The sequence below is a fragment of the Microcaecilia unicolor genome, chromosome 1 (genome assembly GCF_901765095.1).
Source record: "Microcaecilia unicolor chromosome 1, aMicUni1.1, whole genome shotgun sequence".
In the NCBI taxonomy this organism is placed as follows: Eukaryota; Metazoa; Chordata; class Amphibia; order Gymnophiona; family Siphonopidae; genus Microcaecilia; species Microcaecilia unicolor.
The window spans coordinates 262,042,288-262,057,811 of record NC_044031.1 but is presented as its reverse complement, the minus strand read 5'-3'; the positions used below and the strand labels follow the sequence as shown (position 1 = coordinate 262,057,811).

The 15,524-nt window shown below is 42.7% G+C and overlaps 1 protein-coding gene across 2 annotated transcripts in view; it reads left to right on the top strand.

Annotated features, from left to right (window-relative positions):
- Positions 1-15,524, top strand: part of OSBPL10 (oxysterol binding protein like 10) — a 407,162-nt gene that overhangs the window by 274,963 nt on the left and 116,675 nt on the right. The window lies entirely within an intron of this gene.

The following is a 15,524-nucleotide window of genomic DNA, read 5'->3' as shown; positions in this document are numbered from 1 at the left end:
ATCATCCCAAACACTAAAGAATTATTTACAGTCTTTTCACAGTGTATTGATTATTTACTCCTTCATATTGTAGTGCACGGGGATCCTCAGAATTAAATAACAGCAACAAGCCATCTAACAAACTTTTCAGTTATACTGATGGAGCTGTTCACCTCGTCATAGATCAACCCGTTTTCTCCTAATTTCTTACATATTTATATTTATTTGTTCCTTTATTTATAATCATTTCTTAGATGAATTTCTTCTTAAAAAATTTTTTTTAAATACTTTTTAAATCTTTTTCCGAAAAAATATATATATTGTGATGTAACTTAGCTTTTGAAGAGACTTAAAGCAGCATTATATCTCCAAAATAAACCTCTACCGACTTGGCCAGGTTTCGAAGGTCTTCTTCAGGGAAGAGGTTTACATTTAGAGCTACATAAATTCATATAAACAAAATGGCTGCTGAATGTAATGAACAAGCTGTCACAATGGCCTACCACTTTATCAATAGAGGATACCCATCTAAACACATTTTAGCGGGTTACTCTCAGGCTGTACAACATGATAGAGATGAATTATTGACCTCACATGTAGAAGGACCATCTCCAGACACCTATGCAGGAACAGGAACTTGAAGAGAAGGCTTCGGGGCAGAGCCGAAGGCAGCGTGTACGTCGCCACCGCTGCCAGGAACACAGAAAAACTGAAGAAGCATGCTTGCTACCTGCGCCGGAGGGAGGGAGGGAGGAAGAGAGGGGGTAGACGGACACGCTCGTCTCCGTCTGCTTTGCTTCCCTGCCCTCTCTGTCTGCGTCCCGACTTCCTCAGAGGAAGGCGGGACGCAGACAGAGAGGGCAGGGAAGCGAAGCGGATGGAGACGAGCGTGTGCCTGCTTGTTTTTTTTTTTTTTTTAACTATTGGCGCGGCGGCGCCAGTCTCACGTCGTCGTCGTTTGGGGGGGGGGGCATTGCCCTCCCCTCGCCCCCCCCCCCCAGTCTACGCCCATGGTTCATATGTTTCACATCCCACACTACTTGTTTTACCTTTAACAGTTCTTTTTATGGATAAGCTTTATTTCACTACAATAATTTTTTATCTTACACCTCAATATTGACAGAGGTTTGTGTTTCCATTTTAGGAGGTCTTTTACTAAAGGTTAGCTTGAGTTATCTGCATCAGGTCCCATTTTATTCCTACGGGCCCTGCTGCAGATAACTCGAGCTAATCTTTAGTAAAAGACCCCCTTAATTAGGTGGTTAATTTAGGATCTGTTTTACTAAACCGTGCTAGCGATTCCCAGTGCGGCAAATGAGAGGAAGTCCATAGGAACTGATGTGTAATCTTTTCAAAAAAGAAGTCTGTCGCTTTACAGTACACATTCATACGGCAAACATTGTGTTTATTAGTATGGCACAAGTGCTCCTTCTTTTCACCCTTTAATATATGATGGTGAATTTAATTAATTTATTCATATTCCCTGTGATATTAACATGCACAAGTATATGCATATTTGGTATTCATTACATTCTTGTCAGTCATCCACATACAGGCGACTCTGCACCAATCACGATGCAGTTCAGGTTGTATTTAAATATACAAAGACTGCATGTGTGCCACTTTTTGAACTTTCCCACGTTTCAGTTGAAAGAGCAAAGAGCAGTTCTTTGGTGTAGTGTTTGTATGGATGCGCTATCACTTTACACTGACTTTTTGCTTTCCTTGATGTAAATAAATTTACATTCTGATAAGTAACTTCACTGTGGGGTGTTTTTATGATATTAGTTTTTGCGTGGTTTATCAACTTAGGAGCCATAGAGGGGCATAATCGAACGGCGCCGGCCAAATAGCTGGCCGGCCATCCTCGGGGGTGGAGCCAGCCATATTTTCAAAATACGGTTGGAGCTGGCTAAATCGATCGCTGGGTGTAGAGGAGATGGCCGGCTTCGTTTTTCAACCATGATGGAAACTGGGCCCGGCCATCTCAAACCCGGCGAAATGCAAGGCATTTGGTCATGGGAGGAGCCAGCATTTGTAGTGCACTGGCCCCACTCACATGCCAGGTCACCAACTGGGCACCCTAGGGGGCACTTCTAAAAATTAAAAAAAAAAAAAAAAAATAGCTCCCAGGTACATATCTCCCTTACCTTGTGTGCTGAGCCCCCCAACTCTCCCCCAAAACCCACTACCTACAACTTTGCAACACTACCATAGCCCTAAGGGGTGAAGGAGGCACCTACATGTGGATACAGTGGGTTTTTGGGGGGGGGGTTGAAGGGCTCCCATTTACCACCACAAGTGTAACAGGTAGTGGGGGGGGGGGCCTGGGTCCACCTGCCTGAAGTGCACAGCACCCACTAAAAACTGCTCCAGGGACTTGCATACTGCTGTCAGGGAGCTGGGTATGACATTTGAGGTGGTTGGTCACCACTGGGGGAGTAAGGAGAGGTGATCCCCGATTGCCTCCGGTGGTCATTTGGGGCTCCTTTGTGAAGCTTGGTTGTGAAAAGAAAGGGACCAAGTAAAGCTGGCGAAATGCTCGTCAAACCTGGCTTTTTTTTTTTCCATTATCGGGCAAAGCCGACCATCTCGTGAGCACGCCCCTGTCCCGCCCCGTCCCGCCTGAGTTTCGCCGGCTCTGCGACGGAAAGCAGTTGGCGCCGGCCAAAATCGGCTTTCGATTATATCGATTTGGCCGGGTTCAGGAGATCGCCGGCATCGGAAGATGGCCGGGGATCTCATTTGAAAATGAGCTGGTAAGTTATCAGCTGAAAATTCATCTTAATATAAGAGCTTAAATGTTATCTGGTCAATATTCAGCTGACAATGGTCAGTGTTGTTTTGTTTTTTTAATGCTGCCTGCCACCAACTAAAATAGGCCATGATATTCAAGGCTGGGCCATGTCCGGGCACCAGCATTGACTATCCAGGGCCTGGAGGGCATGTGCTGGTCAGCGGATCTTATGCAGTTCTTGGCCAGTATTAAGTTGGGATTCACATTTATACTTATGTGGACTCCAGCCCGAACCCACAAAAGGGAAAGCAGGTCCTCCAACCCTCCTAATTCCGATAGCCCTCCAAGCTGACCCTCTCCCATTTTGATTCCAATTCCCCCTCCTTCTCTCCCTCCTCCCAAAGAGTGAGATCCCCAAGCAAGATCATCCCTACCTCCCAAACCCCCTACTCCCCAGGCCTACTTTTAAGAATATTGTCCAGTGGGCAGAAGCTATGCTCAATCATTCCAGCTTCTCATGGTTCCACCCTCAAAATGGCCACTGTATATGTAGTGTCACATCATACCTTATCCTGTGAGTTTATCTTGTTGGGCAAACTGGATGGACCATACAGATCTATATCTGCTATCATCTACTATGTAACCTTTTGCATATCGTCACCATTGAATTGTGCTTTCTGCTACTCCTTATCAATAACACATTCTTTACTTTATCCATTTCAATTTCCTTATCCCCTGGCACATGTTCTCACATTCGACTTCACCTATACTCTTTTATGTTGCCCCATTTCTTTCATATTTCATATTGGCATTGTTTGCACCTTTGGCATTGGTCGTTTGTGAATTATTGCTTTTATTAGCGGTTTATTGATATCTCATAGATGTCCTGCATATATTATGCTTCATTTTTTTTTGAAATGCATAAATACACAGTTTCTAGCTCACTGGTGCATTCACTAGCACTTTGTTTCATAGACTATGTTTTACATATTAAGTTGTTTTAAGCTTTACCATTTGCTTGCTGTAGATCCTCTTTTTCACTTTCGCCATTCATAAACACGGTAACACCATCACGTGGCTGGTGTTGACACATACACAGGCACATTCATCTATAATGCAACACTGAAGGCTTTTTAGTTTTATTTCTTGTTTTTTCATACATATTTTTTTCTGCCAATCAGCAACGGACTATTATTTTTCTGTATCACGAAGAAATATATTCAGTCTTTAGAATGCTGCAGGTCAGTAGAACATCTTGTGCACTGTGATGTACTGTTTAATTCATTTTTCTGTTTTTCATTCATTGTGTGCACATGTAACTTATTATATTCACATCCTGGTTTTTTAGGGCATTTAGTAAATGTTGTAAATACTTTTATTATTCCTTTTTTCATAATGTTTTTTCATATATTTTTATGCTGCGTTTCCACATGCTTTAATGTTTCATTTTATTTATCAGAATTGCATTCCATTCATGATTTTAATTTGACTTCACCAATCTTTATGTTGTATGAACCCTTTTTATTTTTATTTCTATTTTTATGCTTTTTGTTGATATATTATTCCTTCTATTTCAATCGATATTTAAATGTATATATTTATGTATTTTAATGATTGTATATTTATTGCTTCTCTTAGACCCCTGATGCAGGCCTTGTGCCGAAACACGGTCCTGTGTCATGTCCCAGTATTTTGACCAATAAAGATTGATCAGTGTATCATTCATTATACGTGTGTCTAAAGTTGGAAGACCTATCCACTACCCTATCTTCTCTGACCATAAAGCTTTCCAGCTCCTCACATACTGTACAACTTGTTTATGTGGATGACTGCTCGGTATCGATTTTTAATTTTTTTTTAAAGAGAAAGGTAATGCAGAGTTTCCATTGGTGTACTAAATCAAACAAACTGGATTCTTTGCAGATTAAGAGAGATTTATATGGGCAAATGTGATAATAATTCATAGGTAATAATATGTGTGAGCTTTGAGTTTCAAACACGGGGTACATCAGATCTTGAAACTGGTACAACAGATCTAACCAAAAAACGTAGAAAGTGACGATAGATAAAGACCATACAGCCTATCTGCTTTGCCCATCCACACCAATTACAATCCCTTCCTCTCCCTTAGAGATACTCTGTGCTTGTCCAGGGTTTTCTTGAATTTGGATAAAGTCCTCCACCACCTCTGCGGAGAGGCCCTTTCAACGCATCCACAACTCTTTCTGTAACAATATTTCTTTAGATTACTTCTGAGTCTGTCCTCTTTCACATTCATCCTATGTCCCCTTGTTCCAGAGTTTCTTTTCAGGTGAAAGAGCCCTGCCTGCTGTGCACTTATGGGTATTTAAATGTCTGCTTCAGTGCCTTTATTCTAGCTGAGAAAAGGGTGCCAGTACTCACATGCAGGACTGTCTTTAAAGTGATGGGTTGATCACTAAGGGGTATGGCCCTATAATAGCCACACCCCCTGCAACCAGCCACAGAGTCTATAAAAAAGCAGCATTGTAAATATAGACCAGTCCTTAACATCTCATTATCCGGCACAAACAACAAACCGGACACCTTCAAACCTCTACCAAGAAACTACTGCTCACAAAATATCTCACCTTGGTCACATACGCAAAATATATGTAGAACCTTACCAAATATAGAATAAATGACCACACATTAGAAATAGAAATGTACAGACAATAACTGAACTGGAAACCCTAAGAAGCTGGAGTCTGTCTGCAGTACAACACTGGAGAAATTCAATAGAAACAGAATTGCATTTCCTCCTACACAGTGCAAAATACAAAAGATATTAGAGATGCTGCACATTTAAGACTGCCAAAGCTGACATATTCAAATCACTAAACCAAAACTTCAAATATTTTTTCTACCTTTATTGTCTCTCATACGAGGAAAGGCTACAGAGGTTAGGGCTCTTCAGCTTGGAAAAGAGACAGCTGAAGGGGGATATGATTGAGGTCTACAAAATCCTGAGTAGTGTAGAACAGGTAAAAGTGAATTGATTTTCCACTCTTTCAAAAAGTACAAAGACTAGGGGACACTCAATGAATTACATGGAAATACTTTTAAAATAAATAGCCTTATAAAACTGGGCTATACCCTACTTGCTAACTGAACCAACAATACTAACAGTATAAATCTCTCTGCCAGTTAATTCATTTTTAGAAAATACCTTTATTATTTATTTGCTTACAAAACCTAAATAGGAGGAAATATTTTTTCACTCAACAAGCTCTGGAACTCGCTGCCAGAGGATGTGGTAATAGCGGTTTAGGGTATTGAGTAAAAAAAAAAGGTTTGGACAAGTTCCTGGAGGAAACGTCCATAGTCTGTTGTTGCGCTGACATGAGGGAAGCCACTGCTTGCCCTGGGATTGGTAGCATGGAATGTTGCTACTATTTGGGATTCTGTCAGGTACTTGTGACCTTCTTTGACCACTGTTGAAGCAGGATACTGGGCTAGATGGACCATATGGCTATTCTTATGTTCATAAGCCTCTTGCTAGATCATCAGTTACACTATGGGATGATATATAATTCATTTCTTTTTTTTTTTTAGTTACATTTGTACCCCGCGCTTTCCCACTCATGGCAGGCTCAATGCGGCAGGCAATGGAGGGTTAAGTGACTTGCCCAGAGTCACAAGGAGCTGCCTGTGCCGGGAATCGAACTCAGTTCCTCAGTTCCCCAGGACCAAAGTCCACCACCCTAACCACTAGGCCATTCCTTCACTCCATGGTATAGGCACCTAGTATAAGAGGCTTGGGGAGGCTAAGCCTCCCCAGTCCCAACTGCAGTCTTTCCTGCCCACCAATCCACTGCCTTCCTGTAGTGCATTGCCCTCTGTCACTTCTCTGTCCTACCGCTGCTTTATAGCACCTTTCAGCTCCCTCACATTTCTACCTCTGCCGGGTCCACGCAATTAACAAGGAGTGAAGACGCGCAGGATCGTGACTCTCTCTCCCTAGACCGCTAATGCTTCCTCTGCCAGTACTGGTGCAGGGAGTGTCGCAGTCCCACATGTCTTCATTCCTTGTTTATTTGCTCAGACCTGGCAGAGGTGAAAATGGGAGGAAGGGAGCCAAAAGGTACTGCACGGTGGTGGTGGGGGGTTAAGGGAGTGAGTGAGAGATAGAGAGAGAATGGCAGTGGAATGTTAGCTCATGGTTGGGGAAGGGAGGACTGAAATGGGGAAAGACTGATTGGGAGGGGAGAGAAAGAGAGAAAAAACAGGGGCAGTGCTAGCTGGGGTAAGACCAAGGAGGTGTGATAATACAGGGCAATACTGGATGGGACGGGGCAGAGAGAGGCTTAGGCAAAGCTTGGTGGGATGAAGATAGTGACAGTAGAGAGGGGAAATACTGCATGGGTGAGACAGAGATAGAGAGGAGAAATTCTGGATGGAGGAAGATAGAGACAAACAGGCAATGCTGGGTGGGGTTGGGAAGGAGAGGAGATACAGTAGTAAAAATATGGAATGGCTTCCTCATCAGATAAGGTCTATTTTTTCTTACCTTTTATTTAGAAAACAAGTGAAAGCTTTTTTGTATTCAGATATTGATTCAGTTTAGAATGTTTTTATATTGTAATTCCAGCCAGTGGCATAGCTAGGTGGGGCCACGGGGGCCTTGGCCCCTCCAAATTTCCTCTGGGCTCCTGGTTTTGCTGGCGGGGGTCCCCAACCCCCGCCAGTTGAAGCATTGTCCAGCGCTGGTCTCCAGTGCCATCACATTGCCTGCCCTGCTCTTTCTTCCCCTCATGTCCGGCACGCTCAATTTCACTAAAAGGAGCTTGCAGGAATGTGAGGGGAAGACAGTGCAGGGCAAGCAATGCGGAGGCACCAGAGACCGGCGCTGGACAACGCTTCAGCTGGCGGGGGTATTTGCTGCGGTGGGAGGGCAGAGGTGGGGCAGCAGACCAAAATGTGCCCCCCCAACCTCAGACTCTGGCCCCCTCCCACTGCGAGGTCTGGCTACACCCCTGATTGAGATGTCTCTTTATTGTAATCTGCCCTGAATCCTTGTAGAGATATAGCAGAATATAAGCTATGATTGGCTTGGCTTGGATTGGATTGAATTCTAGATGGTGGGGAGAGCGAGAGAACTGGAGGTAATACTCCAAGAGGAGAGAGAAAGAAAGGCAGGGGCAATACTGCATGGAGAGAGAGAAAGACAGGACAGTTCTGAATGGTGCAGGGGAGAAGAGGGGAGATAGAGAGACGAGGCAATGCTGGATGGTTGGGCAAGGGAGAAAGGCAGAGAGGAGATTCTGGATGGTGGAGGCTGGAGAGAGTGAGAGAATCAAGAGAGAAAATGCTGGATGGCAAGGGAAGAAAGACAGAGGAGATGCTGGATAGCAGGGAGAGAAACAGACAGATAGAGGAGATGCTGAATGGTGGTGGAAGGAGAGACAGAAGATACTAGGTGGCAGGAGTAGAGAGAGAGAAAGGTAAGAGCTGATGAAAGACTGAGGAATAAGAGGAAGGAGAATCAGAGAGTCAGGGTGAGGGAATGAGATGGAAAGCTGTAAGTAGACACAGTACAAAGAGGTAGATTAAAGACGGATAATATGAATGAAATCTGAATGGATAGAGAGGCAGAAAAAATGGGAAAAAGCTGAAAGAAACAGATCAGTGTTGCAGTTGGATATAGTGGAGGAAGTGAGAAGGAAGGAGAAAAAAAATAGCAAACGGAGAGGAGACCCTTGGAAAGAGAGTTAAAAGAAGACAGAAAAACAGTAACCAGAGACTGGGGCCAACACAAAAAAAGTTAAATAGCCAGACAGGAAAGGTAGAAAAAAAAGAATTTTATTTTTAATTTAGGATGAAGTAATGTGGTAGCCATGTTAGTTCACCTTAGACATTAATAACTATAAACAAACAAACAAACAACCCCCCCCCCCCCCGATAATAAGATAATACCTTTTTATTGGGCTAAATACCTTTCTAGGTAGGCCAAAACCACCACCTTCAGGTAAGGACAATATATTGCTGCTACTGTTGTAGTATGTTTGTTCTGACTTAAGGAAGGAGGTTTCAGTCTTCAAAACTAGTCAAGAATATAATAAATTAATCCAATAAAAAGGTATCACCTTATTTTCCTTTTTCGTTTTATTTAATTTTAAATGTAACAGTTGGAATATGTCCGTTTTCAAAATTTACATCTGCTATCTTTATATTTTGCACAGTACAGAGGGATATGTCTCATTGTTTCTATTTCTCTGGTGTTGCATTGTGTGCAGAGTCTGGTTTCTAGGGGATTCAGTTTAATTTTTGTTTACATATTTCTATTTTTAGCTTGTGGTTATTTATTCTATACTTGATTAGGGTCTATCTGTGTTCATGTGTGGAAAAGACTGGGTTTTCTGTTAGCACTGAATGCGCAGGATTGATATGTACTAATCCAGCTTGTTTAGTTTTCCAATAGGCGTATTGATGTACTAGTGCCCACGGGCTAGTGCTCTCTGCAGTGTTGATGGTGCTGCTTTTTCTGAGGAAGGCCCTTGTTGTGTGACCATGGAAGTTAATAATGTTATGGTATGGTAAAATTGTTTGTAGATCTTGAGTGATTTGTAGGGTTTTGTATTACTGCACAGTATGCAAGAACAGGATTTTGGATTTGGATTTAGCTCTCACCACTTTAAATTGTAGCTCAATGTGAGTTATATTCAGGTACAATAGGTATTTTCCTATCTCTAAAGGGCTTACAGTCTGTTTGTACATGAGGCAATGGAAGGTTAAGTTAACAATATAAAAGTTCTACCTGATGGTTTGTAAAGTAGAGGAACAGAGTAATACTAAATTCACAAAAAATGTGGAGAAAAAAGACGCCAGTCAAACGCGAGTCCAGCTCTACCAGCAACAACTGTATCTAACAAGGATAATCTATGAGAATAATTTTTGACTGGTGGCCAGTATTATAATTGAATTATTTTTCTTTCTGGATGTAAGTTTGAGGATTGGGGAGAATTTTTGTTAATCTGATTTGGAGTTTTTATGACCTATGATTATTGAGAGCCGCCCTTGTTGTAAGCTCTGCCGAGCAGGGACTGTCTCTTCATGTTCAAGTGTACAGCGCTGCGTACGTCTAGTAGCACTTTAGAAATGATCTTTCTGTTTACGTGTCTTTCTAGATTGTAAGCTCTTTTAGCAGGGACTGTCTTTTGTGTATGGTGTACAGCGCTGCGTATGCCTTGTAGCGCTATAGAAATGATAAGTAGTAGTAGTAGTAGTACAGTTGCTGCTGGTAGGCCTGGACTCACTTTTGACTGAGGTCTTTTTTCTTCACATTTTTTGTGAATTTAGTATTACTCTCTCCTCTACCGGTTTTGTGAGTTCTACCTTCTCCTAGTATTTTGTGGGTAATTGAAATCGACCATTATTATAGGGTTGCCCAATTTGCCAGCTTTCCTAATTTCTGTAAGCATTTCTTCATTTGTCTGCTCATCCTGTCCTGGTGGATGGTAGTACAGCCCTAGCAGTATACTCCTTCCCTTCACACATGGAATTTCTATCCATAAAGATTCCATTTTGCTATCTGTTTCATGTAGAATGATTATTTTGTTTGACTCAATTCTCTCTTTAACATATAGTGCAACCCCGCCTCCAATTTGATCCCCTCTATCATTGCGATATAATTTATACCCTGATAGCATAATGTTCCACTAATTGTTCTCCTTCTACCAGATTTATGAGATGCCTGTTATATCTGCCTCTTCATTTAGTGCTATATACTATAACTCCCCCATCTTATTTTTTATGCTTCTAGAATTTGTGTAGAGACGCTTCAAATTGTGTTTTTTTAATTTGTATCCTTTACTTTGCTCTCCCCTTAAACACTCCACAGTGGCGTAGGAAGGGGGGGGGCAGTGGGGCGGTCCGCCCCGGGTGCACGCCGTTGGGGGGTGTCGGCGCCTCGCTGGTTCCTTGCTCTCTCTGCCCCAGAACAGGTTACTTCCTGTTCCGGGGCAGAGAGAGCAAGGAACCAGCAAGGCGCCGACACCCCCCCAGCGGCGTGCTCTCGGCGGATTGGCCCTCCCACCCGCCCCTCACCGCCTTCCAGGTATGTTCTCGCGGGCGGGGCGGGGGGGGTGTTGCGCTACGGAGGGGGGAGGGTACATTGCGCTGCACCTGGGGGGGGGGTGCGCAGTGGCAACCCGCCCCGGGTGTCAGCTGCCCTCGCGACGCCACTGACACTCCAGACTTTCTTTCACCATTGTTGAAACCTCTCTACTGGGATTCCCTAAATGTCCTGTTCAATAGTATCCTTCAAGGATATTCCACACTGAAATGTGTGCTGCTGGGTGACCTCATTTTAGTTTAAAAGCTGCTCTGTCTTCTTTTTATTTATTTCAAAATCTGTTTTTATTCAATAATAAGAAAATTGAAACAGAACAGTGACACATCAACACGAAGTGAAGCAAAAAAAAAAAAAAACCACTATACAATGACAATAATTCAGAAACATGAAACACCACCCTTCCCCCTATACCCAGGTCCCTGAAAAAAAAAAGATAACACCCCCCACTGCGGTATAGGTTAGAGACTTGGACTCTTATATTCCCCAACATATGGAAAAAGAATAGAAAGAAAAGAGCCCTCCCAACGTGACCCCCCCCCCCCCCCGTCTTCCCCCTTTGAATATGCATGTCTCATGCTCTCCCGCCTGCATCCTGGAAACTGTTCAAGGCATGACTATGAGCTCTGTGGGAAATTGAGTGCAAGTAAGGCTCCCAAATGGCCAAAAATAATCTTTGTCTTTTAAGATGATGATATGCTCCATTGGATTCCCATACCAAAAGTTCATGAAATTTGTTACGCCAGTACCAAAAACTCGATGGCTGGTCACTGAGCCAGTGATCTATCTCCTTTTTAAATGTTAGTACCAGTAGCCTGGTTCCATCCCAGTTAAGGTGGAGTCCATCCTTTTGAAAGAGGCTCCCCCTTTCCCAGAATGTTGACCAGTTCCTAACAATCTAAATCCCTCATCCCTGCACCATTGTCTCAACCATGCATTGAGACTTCGGAGTTCTGCCTGTCTTGGTCCTGCACATGGAACAGGGAGCATTTCTGAAAATGCTACCCTGGAGGATCTGGATTTCAGCATTCAACCTAAGAGCCTAAATTTGGCTTCTAGAACCTCCCTCCCACATTTTACTATGCCATTGGTACCCACATGTACCAAGACAGCAGGATCCTCCCCAGCACTATCTAAAATCCTATCTAGACACCTCTCCTACACAGGAAAGGAGTGCTTCTTCCTTACAGATACTGTTTAAGAAGTGGCTTATTAAAGAGCCCAGTGAAACACTCAAGTCCTTCTTCTGTCCCACCCTTCATTTCTTCTAGGAGATTTGTGAGAGGGGGACAGATGAGAACTTACACTCTCAAAGGGGAGCTGGGGAACTCATTTAGATGACTTCACACTCAGGGTCTCTGGTCTTCTCAGGAGAAACTTTATCTGATAAATTTTCTGTAGCTAAGGATTATGTAGAACACTCTATATGCTTTCAGAGATTGGTTAGCCAACAAAATTATTCTAGTACAGACAGTCGAATGGCCATGTCCTACATTTGTGGTCTTCACATTTCAGTCCTTGAGGGCTGGAAATAGGCATGAAAATCTTCTTCATTTGTAATCATTAAGGATATCATTGATGGCCCTTGGGGGCTGGGAGTGAAGACCATGGTACTACATCAACAAGCAGAGGGAAATAGGTTCTTACCTCCTGTGTTGGGAAATTGTGGGGATGTGAAACTGAGCATCTCATACAGGATGACCCCCAGAACCATATATCTGGCAGGAGATGGCAATGTTGTGGCAGACAAGCAGAGCTGTTGGGAGTCCCTATCCAACCAGAATAGGGACTCATGACAAAGCAGCCTTGGATGCCATCCTTCTGGATTGGATGAAGGGACTTTGTTTGCTTATCCGCCCATTCTGTTCTTGGCAAAGATTCTTCTAACTCAAACAGAATAATAATAATAATAACAGTTTTATGTATGTCTCTACTAATAGCTCTAGACAGTTTTCAGCAAGAGAATAACAACCATAAAAACTGACAAATGAAATAATCATATTTAAAAAAAAACCTAATAATCTAACCCAAGTATTTTATAAACAACCAAGTTTTTCAACAGATTATAACACTTTACATTAACAATAAAACTTATTTTCCGCCATATACCGTTCGGTTCAATGCAGATCACATTAGCAAAGAAGCTGGTCATTTCCAGGAAATACAAAAAAACATATCAATATACTAAAATAAAAATATGGAATATACCGATAAAAAGTAACAATTTTGCTAACCATTGTTGTCTAGAACAAATTTCCTATATAAATAGACTTTTATTTACTTACGAAACTGACTACAATTACTTACAGAAAGCAGCAAATCTTGAACATATTTATCCAAACGAGCCACTTGAAATGAGAAAAGAATATCTAATGTCTTAGATATAGACTCTCTAGAGGCCAGGGACAACTGAGCTGAATAATTTCTTTTGAGAAGTCGCCAGCCTAGTAGCTGAAATTAATGGCAACTCTAGCTTGTTTAAATGAGCAGAGCAATTAGGACAAGACTTAGAACTTAAAACGTGAAATAGAGATCTGGTGAAAAGGACAGGGACCGTACAATAATCTTGAAAGAAAAACATAGTATTTTGTGCTGAGACTGGCAGCCAGTACAAAGTGTACTAAAGCAGAGTAACTCGGTCAAATTTTGATTTACAAAAGAATTAGTCTGACTGCAGTATTCTGCAAAAGCTGTAATCTAGCTAGTGAATTTGGTTTTACATACCTAAGTATAGCATATTGCAGTGGTCTATTCTAGGTTGAACAATCTTTTCCAAATCGTTTATTGAAAAATACAAACAGATCTGACAAAGGAAATGCCAGTTGTTGCAAAGATTGTAGATACAACGTATCACAGTTATGATTCACCCTCTAGCTCCCTGTTGACCAAGGAAGTTTGGTTTTTCCCGCCTATAAAACAGGCAGTAACATTTATGTGCCAGTTACAGTGGGGGAAATAAGTATTTGATCCCTTGCTGATTTTGTAAGTTTGCCCACTGACAAAGACATGAGCAGCCCATAATTGAAGGGTAGGTTATTGGTAACAGTGAGAGATAGCACATCACAAATTAAATCCGGAAAATCACATTGTGGAAAGTATATGAATTTATTTGCATTCTGCAGAGGGAAATAAGTATTTGATCCCCCACCAACCAGTAAGAGATCTGGCCCCTACAGACCAGGTAGATGCTCCAAATCAACTCGTTACCTGCATGACAGACAGCTGTCGGCAATGGTCACCTGTATGAAAGACACCTGTCCACAGACTCAGTGAATCAGTCAGACTCTAACCTCTACAAAATGGCCAAGAGCAAGGAGCTGTCTAAGGATGTCAGGGACAAGATCATACACCTGCACAAGGCTGGAATGGGCTACAAAACCATCAGTAAGACGCTGGGCGAGAAGGAGACAACTGTTGGTGCCATAGTAAGAAAATGGAAGAAGTACAAAATGACTGTCAATCGACAAAGATCTGGGGCTCCACGCAAAATCTCACCTCGTGGGGTATCCTTGATCATGAGGAAGGTTAGAAATCAGCCTACAACTACAAGGGGGGAACTTGTCAATGATCTCAAGGCAGCTGGGACCACTGTCACCACGAAAACCATTGGTAACACATTACGACATAACGGATTGCAATCCTGCAGTGCCCGCAAGGTCCCCTGCTCCGGAAGGCACATGTGACGGCCCGTCTGAAGTTTGCCAGTGAACACCTGGATGATGCCGAGAGTGATTGGGAGAAGGTGCTGTGGTCAGATGAGACAAAAATTGAGCTCTTTGGCATAAACTCAACTCGCCGTGTTTGGAGGAAGAGAAATGCTGCCTATGACCCAAAGAACACCGTCCCCACTGTCAAGCATGGAGGTGGAAATGTTATGTTTTGGGGGTGTTTCTCTGCTAAGGGCACAGGACTACTTCACCGCATCAATGGGAGAATGGATGGGGCCATGTACCGTACAATTCTGAGTGACAACCTCCTTCCCTCCGCCAGGGCCTTAAAAATGGGTCGTGGCTGGGTCTTCCAGCACGACAATGACCCAAAACATACAGCCAAGGCAACAAAGGAGTGGCTCAGGAAGAAGCACATTAGGGTCATGGAGTGGCCTAGCCAGTCACCAGACCTTAATCCCATTGAAAACTTATGGAGGGAGCTGAAGCTGCGAGTTGCCAAGCGACAGCCCAGAACTCTTAATGATTTAGAGATGATCTGCAAAGAGGAGTGGACCAAAATTCCTCCTGACATGTGTGCAAACCTCATCATCAACTACAGAAGACGTCTGACCGCTGTGCTTGCCAACAAGGGTTTTGCCACCAAGTATTAGGTCTTGTTTGCCAGAGGGATTAAATACTTATTTCCCTCTGCAGAATGCAAATAAATTCATATACTTTCCACAATGTGATTTTCCGGATTTAATTTGTGATGTGCTATCTCTCACTGTTACCAATAACCTACCCTTCAATTATGGGCTGCTCATGTCTTTGTCAGTGGGCAAACTTACAAAATCAGCAAGGGATCAAATACTTATTTCCCCCACTGTATAAGCACAAATATTTAGAATACTAGCAAATGGTGTGTATGAGTGCACACATGTGTGCATATTGGATATTTGTCTAAGCACTATTGTATAACTATGTGCAGATCTTACATAGCACATGCTTTGTGATTGTCGGGGCTTTTCAAGCTTCCAGTTCTGATTGCAAAAGGGGATTTAGCTTGATG